Source organism: Elephantulus edwardii, unplaced genomic scaffold (genome assembly GCF_000299155.1).
Source record: "Elephantulus edwardii isolate Elephantulus edwardi_28Jun2011 unplaced genomic scaffold, EleEdw1.0 scaffold00054, whole genome shotgun sequence".
NCBI lineage: Eukaryota > Metazoa > Chordata > Mammalia > Macroscelidea > Macroscelididae > Elephantulus > Elephantulus edwardii.
Window position 1 is genome coordinate 5,076,952 of NW_006399804.1, and position 14,562 is coordinate 5,091,513.

The window sequence follows — 14,562 nt, forward strand, 5'->3', positions numbered from 1 at the left end:
TGAAGGCTGCAGTCCTTGACCCTCTGCAGTAAGTGCATGAGGTCCTCCTCAGTTTCAGCGAGCAGGGTTGTGTCATTTGCATAACGCAGATTGTTGATAGATTGTCCACCAATCCTAACGCCATGCTTCTCTTCATAGGGCCCTGCCTTTCGGATAATCTGCTCTGCATACAGGTTGAGAAGGTATGGAGACAGGACACATCCCTTCCCAATTTTGAACCATGCAGTGTTGCCCTGCTCTGTTCTGACTACTGCCTAATGACGTTAAAGGAAAAATTATGCATTATAAATGCTATCTAAGTCAATATAATAAAGTAACAAAAAAACAAAAAAAACCCAAACAAACCACCCAGATGCTGTTGTATTTAAGCAAACTAAATGTAGTGAAGGAATTTTAAGCAGGCAAGCAGCAGCTCTGGTGGTTCAATGGCTAAGGACTTGATAGTCAATAAAATATAGGTGGTTTCCAATGAGACACTATCTCACTCCAGTAACAATGGCAAAGAGGATGCTGGAGAGGATGTGGTAAGAAAGGAACTCTTACACATTGTTGGTGGGATTGTAAAATGATACAACCATTCTGGAAGTCAGTTTGGTGCTTCCTCAAAAACCTGAACATAGAAATTCCATATGATCCAGCTATTCTACTATGTGGAATATACCCCAACAAAATGAGAACTGAGGCTCAAACATACACCAATGTTCATAGCAGTGTAATTTACCATGGTAAGAACATGGAAACAGCTCTGATGTCCAACCATAATCAAATGGATTGAGAAATTATGGTGCATTCACACAATGGAATACTATACTATGAAGCACACAGGAATAATGATTTTGTAAATTATTACCTACCTTGGGAAGGACTGGAAAACATTATGCTGAGTGAACTAACTCAGTCCCACAAGGACAAATACTGTAAAAAAACCATTATTGTAAAATGAGGATCAAAGCATGGAGGGGATGGAGTAGAGGGATGAGGATGTGAAGGAGGAAGGGAGGATTAATCATGGTGGTGTACAATTTGATGGGGGTGTGATGGAAATTGGAAGAAGAATCAGGTGCAAAATACAATGTATCCACATTTTTAAATAAACTAATAGAAAACCAAACAAAATACGGGTGGTGTCAACACACCAGTCTTGTCTGTCCTGCAGGATCTCTATGAATCAGAATGGACTGGAAGGCCAAGAACTGAATAGGATTTCAAGAAAAGATTTCGAGCAAAGAATGATCTCAATAGGAAGAAAGGAATCAACAAATAATTTTTTTTCAAGTAGTTGTTGTTGTTAGGTGCCATCGAGTTCTGTACAACTTATGAACAGGAATTCTGTCCTATCTTGTGCCATTCTCATCATCTCTGATAAGCTTGACCACGTTGCTGCAGTCATCATGTAAATTTACTCTACTGGGATCTTCCTCTCTTTCACTGATCTTCCACCTTTCCAAGCATGATATTCTTTTCCAATAGCCTTTCCTAGCATGCCCAAAGTATGAGAGACAAAGCTTCACCATCTTTGCTTCTAAGGAGCACTCAGACTGTACCTTTTCCAAGACATCTGTTTGAGGCTTTGAGATAGATTGACTGGGGTATGAGGGTAGGTGTGACAGAGACAATAAGGTTGACACAGGGTCGAGTGGGTTTCAGGGCTATTGTACAGGGTGTGCTTTGAGTCGCAAGCAACTCCACAGCACATTACAACATCATGAGTTTTTCAGTTCTCTTCTTTTTTAATCCTACAACTCAAATGCATCAATAGCTCTCCCATCATCCTTAATCATTGTTGAGCTTTCAAAAGTATACCAACCAATGTTCTGAGTCAGGCACACCTTAGTTTTCAAATTAACATCATTGCTCCTCAGAATTTTAGAGAGGTCCCTTACAGAAGGTTTGCCCAAAGCAATACATCTCCTGATCTCCTGACTTCTGGAACCAAGGGTGTTGACTGTGAATCCAAGTAAGATGAAATCATTGACAGTTTCAATCCTTTCACCATCTATCATAATGTTGCCTATTGGTCCAGTGATAAGGATGTATGTTTTCTTTTTTAGATATACTAATTTACTTACAAAATTTTGAATACATTATTTTCTAAATAAAATTCTTTCAATTTTCCTCACCTCCCCCCCATCAAATTGTACAATCTCATGATTAATTCCCCCTCCCCCTGCACATCCTCATCCCTCTGCTTCCACCCTTTCCCACTCTTCTTGGATCCTTATACTCATTCTGCAGTAATGGTTCTATACAATATCTATCCTTGTGGGTCTGAGTTAGTTCACTCAACATAATGCTCTCCAGTCTCCCCCAAATTAGGTAATAATTTACAAAATAATTGCTTCTGTGTGCTGCATAGTGTTCATTGTGTGAATGTACCACAATTTCTCAATCCATTTGTTTGTGGTTGGGCATCTAGGCTGTTTCTATGTTCTTGCAATGATGAATAATGCTGCTATGAACATTGGTGTTCTGGTCTCCATTTGAGCTTCAGTTCTCATTTTCCTGGGGTATATAACAAGTATTGGTATAGCTGTGTCATATGGAATTTCTATGTTCAGCTTTTTGAGGAAGTGCCAAACTGCCCTCCAGAATGATTGTACCATTTTACAATCCCACCAGCAATATTTAAGAGTTCCTTTCTTGCCACAGCCTCTCCAATATTTATTACTTGCAAGGTTGTGTCATCTGAACAACAGGTGTTGATGACTTCCTCCAATACCACATTCTTACATTCTTCTTCATTGAGTCTGGCTTCACGAATTATTTGTCAATTTGAATAGGTATGGAGATTGAATAGGTATGGAGAAAGGATACATCCCTGACACACACCTTTCCTGATTTTAAACCATGCAGTGTTACCTTGCTCTATTTGGACAACAGCTTCTTGGTCTAGATATATGTTTCAGATGATCACAATTAAATGTTGTGGGATTCCCATTCTTTTCAATGTTAGTCATAATTTGTTATGATCCACAGTCAAATGCCTTTCCATAATTAATAAAACACAAATAGACATTCTTCTGGTATTCTCTGCTTTCAGCCAACATCCATCTGACATCCCAGAGATATCCCTGGCGCCATGGCCTCTTCTAACCCAGTTTGAACATCTGGCAGTTCCTTGCCAGTGTATTGTTCCAACTGTTTTAGGATGATCTTCAGCAGTATTTTGCTTGTATGTAATATCAATGAAAGCGTTCAATAATTTCCACATTGTGTTGGACTGTTCTTCTTGAGAATGGGAACAAATATGGATCTCTTCCAGTTAGGCAGGCAAACAATTGTCATCCAAATTTCCTGGCATATACTGGTGAGCGCGTCCAGAGTTGCATCTGTTAATTGAAACCTGTCAATTTGTATCCCATCAATTCCTCGGATCTTATTTTTTGTCAATGGCTTCAGCACAGCTTGAACTTCTTCCTTTGTTATTATTGGTTCTTGTTCATATTGTACTTCCTGAAATTTTTCAGTGTTGACCAATTCTTTATGGTACAGTGACTCTGTTATATTCCTTCCATAGTCTTTTGATGCTTCCTGGATCATTCAGGATTTTACCCGCAGCATCTCTCAGTATTGCAACTCTAGGTTTCAAATTTATTTTTCAGTTCTTTCGACTTAAATGTTGAGCAAGTTATTCCTTTTTCACTCTCTGATTCCAGCTCTTTGCACATTTCATAGTAATACTTTGCTTTGTCTTCTCGAGCTGCCTTTTGAAGTCTTCTATTCAACTCTTTTACTTTGTCCTCTCTTCCCTTTGTTTTGGCTTCTCAACACTCTAATATCAGAGGAAATCAGATTAGATGCAGAATGGAATAGGGGACTACTATAACTGTGGTGTTGAAGAAGATGTCCAAAAGAACAAACAGGACTGTCTTGAAGAAAGTGCAGGTAGAATGCTCCTTAACAGTAACATGGTGTAAATCCATCTTTTATTTTAGCATATTTTCAGGATCAGTAGTGGCATCCACTTCCTAAACAAGTTTCCTCTGGAAACTCAGTGAACTTTGAGAAATGATAGTTATCAAAAGACTTCAGGTCTTTTGTCCACTGAGTCCTTATGAGTCATGCTCGACTCATATCAACAACTCTCTCTCAACAACTCATATCAGCAATCAACAAAAATAACAACATATTTTCAAGAAGGGTCAGTCCTTGGAAAAAGACATCATTTTGGGAAAGGTAAAGAGTCAGAGGAAGATCCTCAACCAGATTTTCTAACACAGTAACTCTAACAATGAGCTGGAACTTGTCCTCATTGAGACTGTGAGGGTGCTACTGCCTATGCAGATCCAATAAAGCTCGGATCTGTTGTTCATAGGGTAGCTATAAGTCCCAGTCACTCAAAGGCCCCTAACAATAGCAACAAGTAGGTTCTTTAGCAAAAAAAGTAGTGATTTTTTAGTCCCCAGTGACTTTGCTAGTCATTCCACAAGCGTGAGTATGAATTAACTCAATGGGAGTGAGTTTGTTTTATTATTATTACTATAGAGAAAGGGGGGAAATGGCCTTGAGGGCCCAAGACAGTATCTGTCACACCTGCTTCATACAGGTACTAAAATAGAAAGACCACATTTGGCTAATATGCAGAGCACATGTATGTTCTGCTGCCCAAACTGGTTGGAATAGTTCCTCAATCAGCAGGAATGTTCTGGCTGATGAAATGAAAGAGTATTTTAGGTGGAGTAGTATGTCATATGCATATGAGGTTACCACAATGGAGGTAGGGATGGGGTAAATACAGCTTTTCTAGAAGAGAGATAAAAACTAAAGCAGTGGGGAATATTTTATGACATTTTCTTTAATTTTTTTTATTCTTGGCTTTGCCTTTTTGTTTACCAAATCTCTTTTTCATATTTCCTCCTGATTGCTAATGCTCTCATTTCTTCAATGCTTTTGCTATCTTTTATAACAAATTTTCCTACAACTTAAAATTCAATCTTCAGGAATGGTTACACTTTTGTTCCAAATCTTCCATTATCCAGCCACAGTGTTGACATATTTAATCTCTATTGAACTGGCTTAGTTGGAAAACCTCAACTCAAATAGGACAAAAATTCTTCAATAGAATTCACAGATATTTCCCTTGAGTCACACTATTCAGCTATTAAAGATCTCCTGTTTCCCCAAATATCAGTTGATTTCTCACTAAAATTGACGATAGAGCAATCTCATTTTAACTTATATTTACTTAATTAAATCACTAATTGGACCACTAATTCAATTTGCATACCTTCAAATAACATTTCAAATTTTTTTTTATAAAAAACAAAATGCTTGGCATTCTAGAATGGACTTCAAAAGACTTGCACAAAGGCCAACTAGTTCTGCAAATGTTATCTAAATCTTTCAAAGCACTCTAGCACTTGTGTGAAATGGGTTCTTATTTGTGAAAGGAAACAATGCCAATTTACAAGTAGCTGCCAAGTTCTGATAAACAAGTATAATATGGTTTTTGGGAAGCTAACTAATTTAATTTAAAAACAAAACAAGGTCTTCACCTCCCTCTTTCAAAAGATGGTAGAATACACACACACATATTTTTTTCCTCCCAGATTCTCTTTAGTTTCCTTTTTAAGGTCCTTGCTGCTTCCTTCAACTCTAAAAGAGAATGTGACCCAGGGCTCATTGTTTGGATGAGACTCTTCCTTGAGTTGATCTCAGGCAATCTCTAGGTTCTAGGTATACTTTAAAAAAAAAGTTAATATTTTGTTCATTTTTTCCCTTCAAATACAATGTATTTTTTTAATTCTAGTTTATTTACAAAATTATAATACATTGATTTCCAGAACAGATTCTTCCAATGTCCCTCATCCTCCCAACTCATCAAATTGTACAACCCCATGATTAATCTCCCTTCCCCTTGCTTATCCTCATCCCTCTCCTTCCACCCTCCCTCATCCACCTTAGATCCTTATACTCATTCTACAATAATGGTTTTATACAATTTTTGTCCTTGTGAGACTAAGTTAATTCATTTAACCTAATTCTCTGCAGTCCCTCCCAAGTTAGGTAATAATTTACAAAATCATTACTCCTGCATGCTTCGTAGTATTTCATTGTGTGAATGTACCATAATTTCTCAATCCGTTCATTTGTGGTGGGACATGGGTTGTTTGCATGTTCTTGCAATAATGAATAATCTGCTATGAACATTGGTCTCCATTTGAGCCTCAGTTCTCATTTTCTTAGGGTATATTCCAAGTAGTGGAATAGCTGGGTCATATGGAATTTCCATGTTCAACTTTTTGAGGAAGTGCCAAACTGCCTTCCAGAATGGTTGTACTATTTTACAATTCCCCCCCAACAATGTAAAAGAGTTCCTTTCTCACTACATCCCCTCCAACCTTTATTACTTGCTGCCATGTTAAACTTTGCCACTGTTACTGGAGTCTAAGTGTACTTTTGTATTTATAACCCTGATTTTCTATCTCCAGATCAGATTTCCCCTCTGAAATAAATCTTCTCCTAGTGCCTACACAATATAATCCATTTATCTAATACCCATCTCAAACTTAATGCATCCTGGACAAAAACTTTCATTGTGTTTCCACCCTCTAAATAACTGATGTTCCCAGTAGATGGATAATGAACATTGCTTTGGAACAGATGAAGAGAAGAACTGTTTAAAATAAGTATATGATTAGGCATTATAAATATGACAACATCCCAGTGTAAGAGGTATATCATTGCAAAGAGGACTTGGGGGTGGGAGGAGTAGGTAACTGTGCAACAACGAATGAATAATTGTTAAAAAGTGAACTGGGGGAGAGGGAACAGAGAAAGAGGGGGTAAAAAATGCAACAATGAATGGATGAAATCTAACTTTTCTATAAATGCTCATTAAAATTTTATTTTTAAAAAATAACTCTTGTTCCAATTATAATCCTTCATACTTCTTAGGTTAAAAACTTTAGTGGCAGTACAACAATGAATGAATGAAAACCCAAAATCTCTGTAAATGTTCATTAAAATTAGTAAAATAAAATAAAAAAAACTTTAGTGGCATTCTTAATTCCTATCTTTCTCTTCTGTGACAAAAATTTCATTTGTGAGTAAATTCTATTAGATCTGCTTTCACAATATATCCATATGTCAAGCAGTTTTCATCACCCACATCATGGTGCATGCTATCACCATCATCTCTTCTTTTACATTCTTGCAATAGTCTCCTACTTGGTTACCTTGCTTCAGTTTAGCTTCTCATCCTGTACCCTTAAGGTCTATGCTGAATATAGTATCAGGGTTAAGCCAACAGAGTGTGGAAATTAATGAACAATATCATTAATATCACATGCAAGCAAGATCCTGTTGAAGATTATTCAGAAACTACTGGAACAGTACATCAACAGAGAACTGTCAAATGTACAGGCTGGATTTAGAAGAGGCTGTGACACTAAGGACATCATAGCCGAAGTTAGATGGATCTTGGCTGGAAGCACAGATTACCTGAGGAATGTCTGTGTTTTATTGACTGTGCAAAGACATTTGACTATGTGGATCACAACAAGTGGTGGCTAACCTTAAGAAGAATAGGGATTGTAAGAATAAGGATCAATGCCTTTCAGTTGTGTTGCTGGAAAAGAGTGTTGAACATACCCTTGGATTGCCAGAACAAGCAGTTCTGTCCTGGAGAGGGTGAAATCAGGCTGCTCCCTGGAGACAAGGATTTTGAGGCTCCATCTCACATACCTTGGGCACGTGTCCAGGAGGGACTAGCCCTTGGAAAAGGACATCATGCTTGGAAGGGTGAAGGGACAGTGTAGGAGAGGAAGAACCCAGACGAGATCGATTGACTTAGTGATTGGAGAAATGGGAGTAGGTCCATCAGAGACGATGAGATTGGCTCAGGATTGGGCTAGGAGTCAGAGGTGACTTGATGGCACATAACAACACTCAAAACTCTGCTTCTCAGTCAAAAGTTCTTACAATGGCCTTAATTGCTCTTCATGATGTCCCTCATCTCTTTAACCACACCGGTGTCCTCTCTAGTTTTCCACCTTTCCAGATACATTTTCTCCTCAAGATCTCTGCAATTACTGGTTCTCTGCAATGAATGCTTTTTCCTCAGATAGCCTCATAGATGTGGGTATAGTTTGAGAGTAGAGGATTTGACTGCAGATAGCCTCATAGATAGTGAGTTCTGGTGGCCTAGTCCATATAGCATTTGACTGCCAACTCAAAGACTGTGCCTCTCTGGAGGTTCACATTCACCAGTGACTTCACAGGAGCAAGATTGTCAGTCTCCTTCCGTGCTATTTAAACCTTGGTAACTCACTGGAGAGTCAACTATGAGTTGGTTCTGATCCAATGGCAATGAGTTGGATGGTTATTGTTCTTGTTTTTAAATAAGCACAAAATTTTCTTGTTGGGGCTTACATCTCCTATAGTGTTAGCACATGCTGTGTATAAAATAGGTACCTGATACTTTGAATCAGTTTCAATCCATGGCAACCTTTTATGTATTCAGGAGCTCTGGTAGAACCGTGCACTGCAAACACAAAGGCCAGGAATTGGAATCCACAAATCACCCTCAGGAGGAGAAAGATGAGGAAATCTCCTCCTGTAAAGAATTACTGCCCAGTGGAAGATTTCCATGAATTGTAACTGACTCTTTGGCCTTGAATTTAATACATATTTGTCCCTTTATTTGACCCAGAGTCATCTTAAAAGAAGGGTCTGGCAATCTGCTTCAGAAAGTTTGCAACCTTGAAATCCATACAGAGGGCAGACCTCCTCTGTACACACGGCATCGCCCTGAGTTGCAATTAAATTGATGACAACTAATTTTTTTATCTTAATTATTGCTTAAGGTGAAAATAAATTTTCTCTTTAGCTCTTCCTTAGCAGACTTGTCATGGAAAGAAGACAATCAACATCATTTTATAGAAAAGAAACTAATCTACAAATCTTGCTCTTTAGTAATTGTTTCACTGCCTTCTCCCACCCAGGTATAAACCCATGGTTTTTCAGTTGCTTGCTATGCATCTGAAAGTTGAACAATGACTAGTAACATAGAAGAATTCATATCGTTGAGGTGTAGTGCTGGAGAAGAGTCCTGAAGATCCCATGGATTGCCAAAACAACAAAAAAGTCTGTCTTAGATAAAGTGAAAACAGAGTGTTCCTTGGAAGCAAGGATGGTGAAACTCCATTTCACATACTTGGGGCATGTTTGTTAGAGGAGCCAGGCCTTGGAGCAGAACATTATTATTATTATTAGAAAGGTGGAAGGTCAGCACAATAGAGGAAGACCCTCAACAAGATGGATTGAAACTGTAGCAATGGGTTCAAGTGTGTCAGAGATGGTGAGGATGGCACAGGGAAGGGCAGGATTCAGATCCATTATTCATAGGGTTTCTATAAGTCACAGTCAAAGAGATGGCACTTAGAACAACAGTTCGAGCATGACTCGTAGCGACTTCATGAACAAAAGATGAACCTCCTAGCAACATGTCTAAAGTACATGAGGCGAAGCCTAATCATTCTTGCCTCCAAAGAACTCCAAAGATGGCTGCACCATCTCCAAGACATATCTGTTTGTTCTCTTAGCCGTCCATGGGACATTCAGCACTCTTCTCTAACACCACAGCTCAAAGACATCAATTCTTTTTCTGTCATTCTTATTCACTGTCCAGTTCTCAGATGCATCCCAAGTTATCAGAAAGAGGATGGCCTGTGTCAGATGCACCTTGGGCCTCAAACTGACATGACAACTACTCAATAATTCGGAAAGGTCCGTAACTGCAGATTTTTCTAGTGCATTGTGTCTCCTTATTACCTGACTGCTCAGAATTTTAACAACCTTCTGCAGTTACTCTCACTGGAGACAATGTCTGAGCTCCTAGACATACTGCTTCTGGGATACTGATGGTCCATAACTTTTCCCACTTGGAATCTGTACCCCAGCTCTCAGGGTCTTAAGACTCCTACCAGTGAAGTCTTCTTCTGGCCTCTAGTGCCTGAAGATGGTGAGTCCCGAATGGGTGTGGCTTTTCTAAGTGCACTTCTGGTGACTAAGTGGTAGGGAGTTGCACCGCCAACCCAAAGGTACATAATTCTAATCCATCAGCTGCTCCATTTTCTCCAAGAGAAAATGGGTGCTCTCCCCCTGTGTGATTTATTGCCTCTGAAAACCCACTGGAAGGTCAGCTATGAGCTGGTCAGCTCTGACTCAAGGGTACACACAACAGCAATTTATTTACTACTTGTCTTTCTAACAGAAAAAACTATTGTGTCTATCTCTAGGAGTTCTGCAGGATTGATGTCTAGACTTCATGACTTGAATGATGTTATTAATTAAAGAAAAGAAACCATCATACTTTTTACCGCCTTGTGTTTCCTTCTGTATGCAACTGTGATTCTAGCCTCTCCTGTCCTATATCTGGACAGATTTTAACTTTAACTGTTTTATACATCTTCCATGTTGTTGTTGTTAAGAGCCCTTGAGTCAACTCCAACTAACTGCAACTACGGATGACAGATCGGGAGCTTGCCCTGTCCTGCAACATCCTCACAACCTCGGACAAACACAGCTTGCCAGAGAGGCTTAAAACTTTATACTTTAACATTCCATCATGTATTCCTAACATTCTCTGGGTAAGATAAAAATGAGAAACAGCATGATATTTATATTCAAGGACCTTATGTTTGAAAATATATTTGTAATTGAACTGAGAATAACAGCCATAGAAAAATTTGGCAGATGACATATTATAGATACTTATCTTTTCTGTTCAACCACAGAAAGATGGGTAGTATGTTCACTAAAATCTAGAAATATGCTGAAAACCTTTTCTTTTTGTAATCTGAATGAAGAAACATTGTTGTTGTTGTTATGTGCCATCGAGTCATTTCCGACTCATAGCGACCCTATGCACAACAGCCCTAAACCCTGCTCTATCCTGCGCCAACCGCACCCCCTCTGACACACCCATCCCGATTACCCCAGTCACCGAATCAATCCATCTCATAGAGGGTCTTCCCTCCTGCATTGTCCCTCAACCCTCCCAAGCATGATGTCCCTCTCCAAGGACCTGTCCCTCCTGGCAACATGTCCAAAGTATGTCAGACGAAGCCCCAGAATCCTTGCCTCCAAGGAGCAGCCTGGTTTAATCCTCTCCAAGATGAATCTGTTTGTTTTCCTGGCAGTCCATGGTACATTCAGTACCCTTTTCCAGCACCACAGCTCAAAAGCATCCACTCTCCTTCTGTCCTCCCTAGTCATTGTCCAACTCTCTGATGCATAACAAGCGATTGCAAATACCATGGCCTGTATCAGGCGCACCTTACTCTCCAGAGAGACACTGTTGCTCCTGAGTACCTTAGAGAGGTCCCTAACAGCAGACTTTCCCATCGCGATACGCTTTTTGATTTCCTGACTGCTGGTGCCAAGAGTGTTGACTGTGGAGCCGAGCAAACTGAAGCTGTGAACACTCTCAATCTCTTCGTCATCCATCCTGACGCTGTTAATTGGTCCAGTGGCAAGAATCTTTGTCTTCTTGACATTGAGCCTTAGTCCATACTGAAGGCTGCAGTCCTTGACCCTTCGCAGCAAGTGCATGAGGTCCTTACAAGCACAAATTAGTTTGGGGAAAATAAATAGGGGAGATAGCATTTTAGGCCTTTGGGTAAGTTAAAGGGATAAATATATCTTCTGTAATTCAAATGTCTCCTGTGGTTTATCGTGCCAAAGGGGGTAGAGAGGTTTCCTGCTATTGGGTGCAGCTTTTCTGACACATCATAAGGAGCTCTTCACTATTCTCTTAAGTAGCTGCCATAGCAAAATTAACAGGCAGATTTCAAAACATTACAATCAAGGAAGCTTACTTCCCTCAACTTCTTCTCATCAGACTTCACTACTGCTGTCTACTTTTCATTTATTAATAACACATGAGAAAAAATGTGATCAAATAAAGGGAAACAGACATAGTCCAAGTTAGTGGACACCTTGTCTAGACGTTCTACAGAGGATACATTTGCATTGTTGTGCAGGCTGTTCATGTAAACTTTTATTCCCTGGCACCTACACACGAGGGCAAGAGTCCAAACTTGTAAATGGGCAGCAAGCCATACCAACAGATGGGCATGGGGATGACAGCCAAGGACTATGTATGTGCATCAAGTATAGGTGTTGAGAACAGGATTTCCAACTGAGAAGATCAAAATTACCGTGTGTCTCCGGCTTGTGGTTAAGAGGTTGTCGATTCATGCCTTGTTTAGTATAAATGGACTGGAATGCAAAAGATTTGAAAGATCTTGACAAAATCTTAAAGTTCTTTTTATTATTTGTGAAAACTAAAATAGGAAAACAACTGAAGCATTTACAGCACATTTTCTGAACAAAAAAATATTTCAACTCTTCAATAGGTTTCCATGATTCTAAAAACTTCTCTTAAAGAATAGAATTCCCTTTCATGGAATTAGCTCATTAGTTTCTCATTTGTTATTAAACTCTATATGTGCACTCAATTATATTATTTCAACACAATGTTATAATTTACATTAAAATGTATAAATCAATTAAAGTGAAAGTTCTAGTCTAACCAATCTGTGAATCTTCTAAAATGTCAGAGAATTTTACCTTTTTAGTATAGTAAATATAATTTAGAGGGAGCACTTTAGTGGTGTTTTAAGTTTTCTTTCTCAAAATAATTTAAAATCATAAAATTGTATTATTTCAATCATAAATGGGAAGAGAATCAGGTGAGCTTAAGATTCAGATTCTCTTAAGATTCTTTAGAATCTGAGAAGGGAGCACATGATTATTATTACTTAACTTCTCAGTTCTTTTTTCATGATTAGTAAAATTAAAGAATCTATTCCATCTCTAACACACCCTCTAGCTCTAAAATTTTATTTTTTTATGCATACAAATGAGATGGCATTTTCTTTCAAAAGACTAAGTAGAAGTGCCCTGATATTACGGTAACTCTAAGAGAAGGCAGCGCAAAATGTTTTCTGCTCTACCATCTGGGTTGCTCTGGATTCCTAAACTCTGTGGGGCAAAGGAGGTGTTGACTCATCCCCAGTCTCTCAAAGGCCCTTTAGAAATAAACTTCTCCGTAAAAAGTTTTAAAACTTTTATTGAAGAATAATATAAACAGAAAAGGGCACATATCATGAGTTTACAGCTTATGAATTTTCCTAAATTGAACACACCCATGGAAACAGCAACAGATTAAGAAACAGAACATTACCAGTACCCTAGAATGCACTGCTTACTCCTGTTAGTCCTCTCCAAAAGTAATCAGTATGCTGACTTCAAACAGCATAATGGAGCCATAACTTTTTTAAAATTGTGGTTTGAGTGAAAGTTTAAATAATTAATATACTTTCTACTCAATAAAAAAGTAGGAAGGGATAGTGGTGGAGTAAGGAAGCGTGGCTGGGCAGCAAGATTAATCTATTGGTCATTGCTATAACTGGGCAATTGTCTTTCATCTGCTCTTTTCTGTGGAATGCTGTCTGTCAGGTGCTATTATATATATTTAAAGATTGAGACAGACTAGGAAGAAGGATTTGCCATCCACTTCCGAAAAAACAGTCCTTCGAAAACCCTATGTAGAACAGAGCACCCTTAGACTATCGCTTAGACTGACTAGCAGACATGGCAATTGAGACTGAGATCTTAAAAGCAGAAATACAGAGAAGAAGGAATAGCTGTAAGCAGACACTAGTGATTGGAATGTGGAATGTGAGAAGCATGAAGGTAGGAAAATTGAACATTGTTAAGAAAGAAATGGAACACATAAATTTTGTCATATTAAGTTTTGGTGAAATGAGACGGCTGGGCATGGGACATTTTGAATCAGATGATTATATGATTTCCTATGCCGGGGATGAAAATGTGAGAAAGAATGGGGTTGGTTTCATAATTTAAAAAGTCACTTCTAGATCCATCCTGAAATACAATGTGGTGAGCAATAGGATAATATCCATACGCATACAAGGAAGTCCAGTGAATACCACTATAATTCAAATATATGCACCAACAACTAGAGCCAAAGAGGAGGTAATAGAAGATTTCTACCAACTTTTGCAGTCAGAAGTTGATCAAACATGCAATCAGGATGCACTGATAATAATGGGCAACTGGAATGCAAAAGTTGGGAAAAGGGAAGAAGGATCAGTAGCTGGAAAATACGGACTCGGTGAGAGAAATAAGACTGGAGATAGAGTGATAGATTTTTGCACATACAATGATTTATTCATTGCAAATACCTTCTATAAGAAACATAAACACAGGCTATACACATGGATCTCACCTGATGGCATGCATAGGAATCAAATAGATTACATTTGTGGAAAGACTCGGTGGAGAAACTCAATATCAGCAGTGAAAACCAGTTCAGGTGCTAATTGTGGGAAAGACCACCAACTACTCATATGCTTGTTCAAGCTGAAGTTGAGAAAAATTAAATCAAGTCCACGGGAACAAATATTTGATCTTAAGTCTATTCCACTCGAATTTCAAAACCATCTCAGGAACAGGTTTGAGGCCTTGACCACCAATGAGCATAGACCAAATGAGCTCTGGGAGGATGTCAAGAAAATCATCCATGAAGAA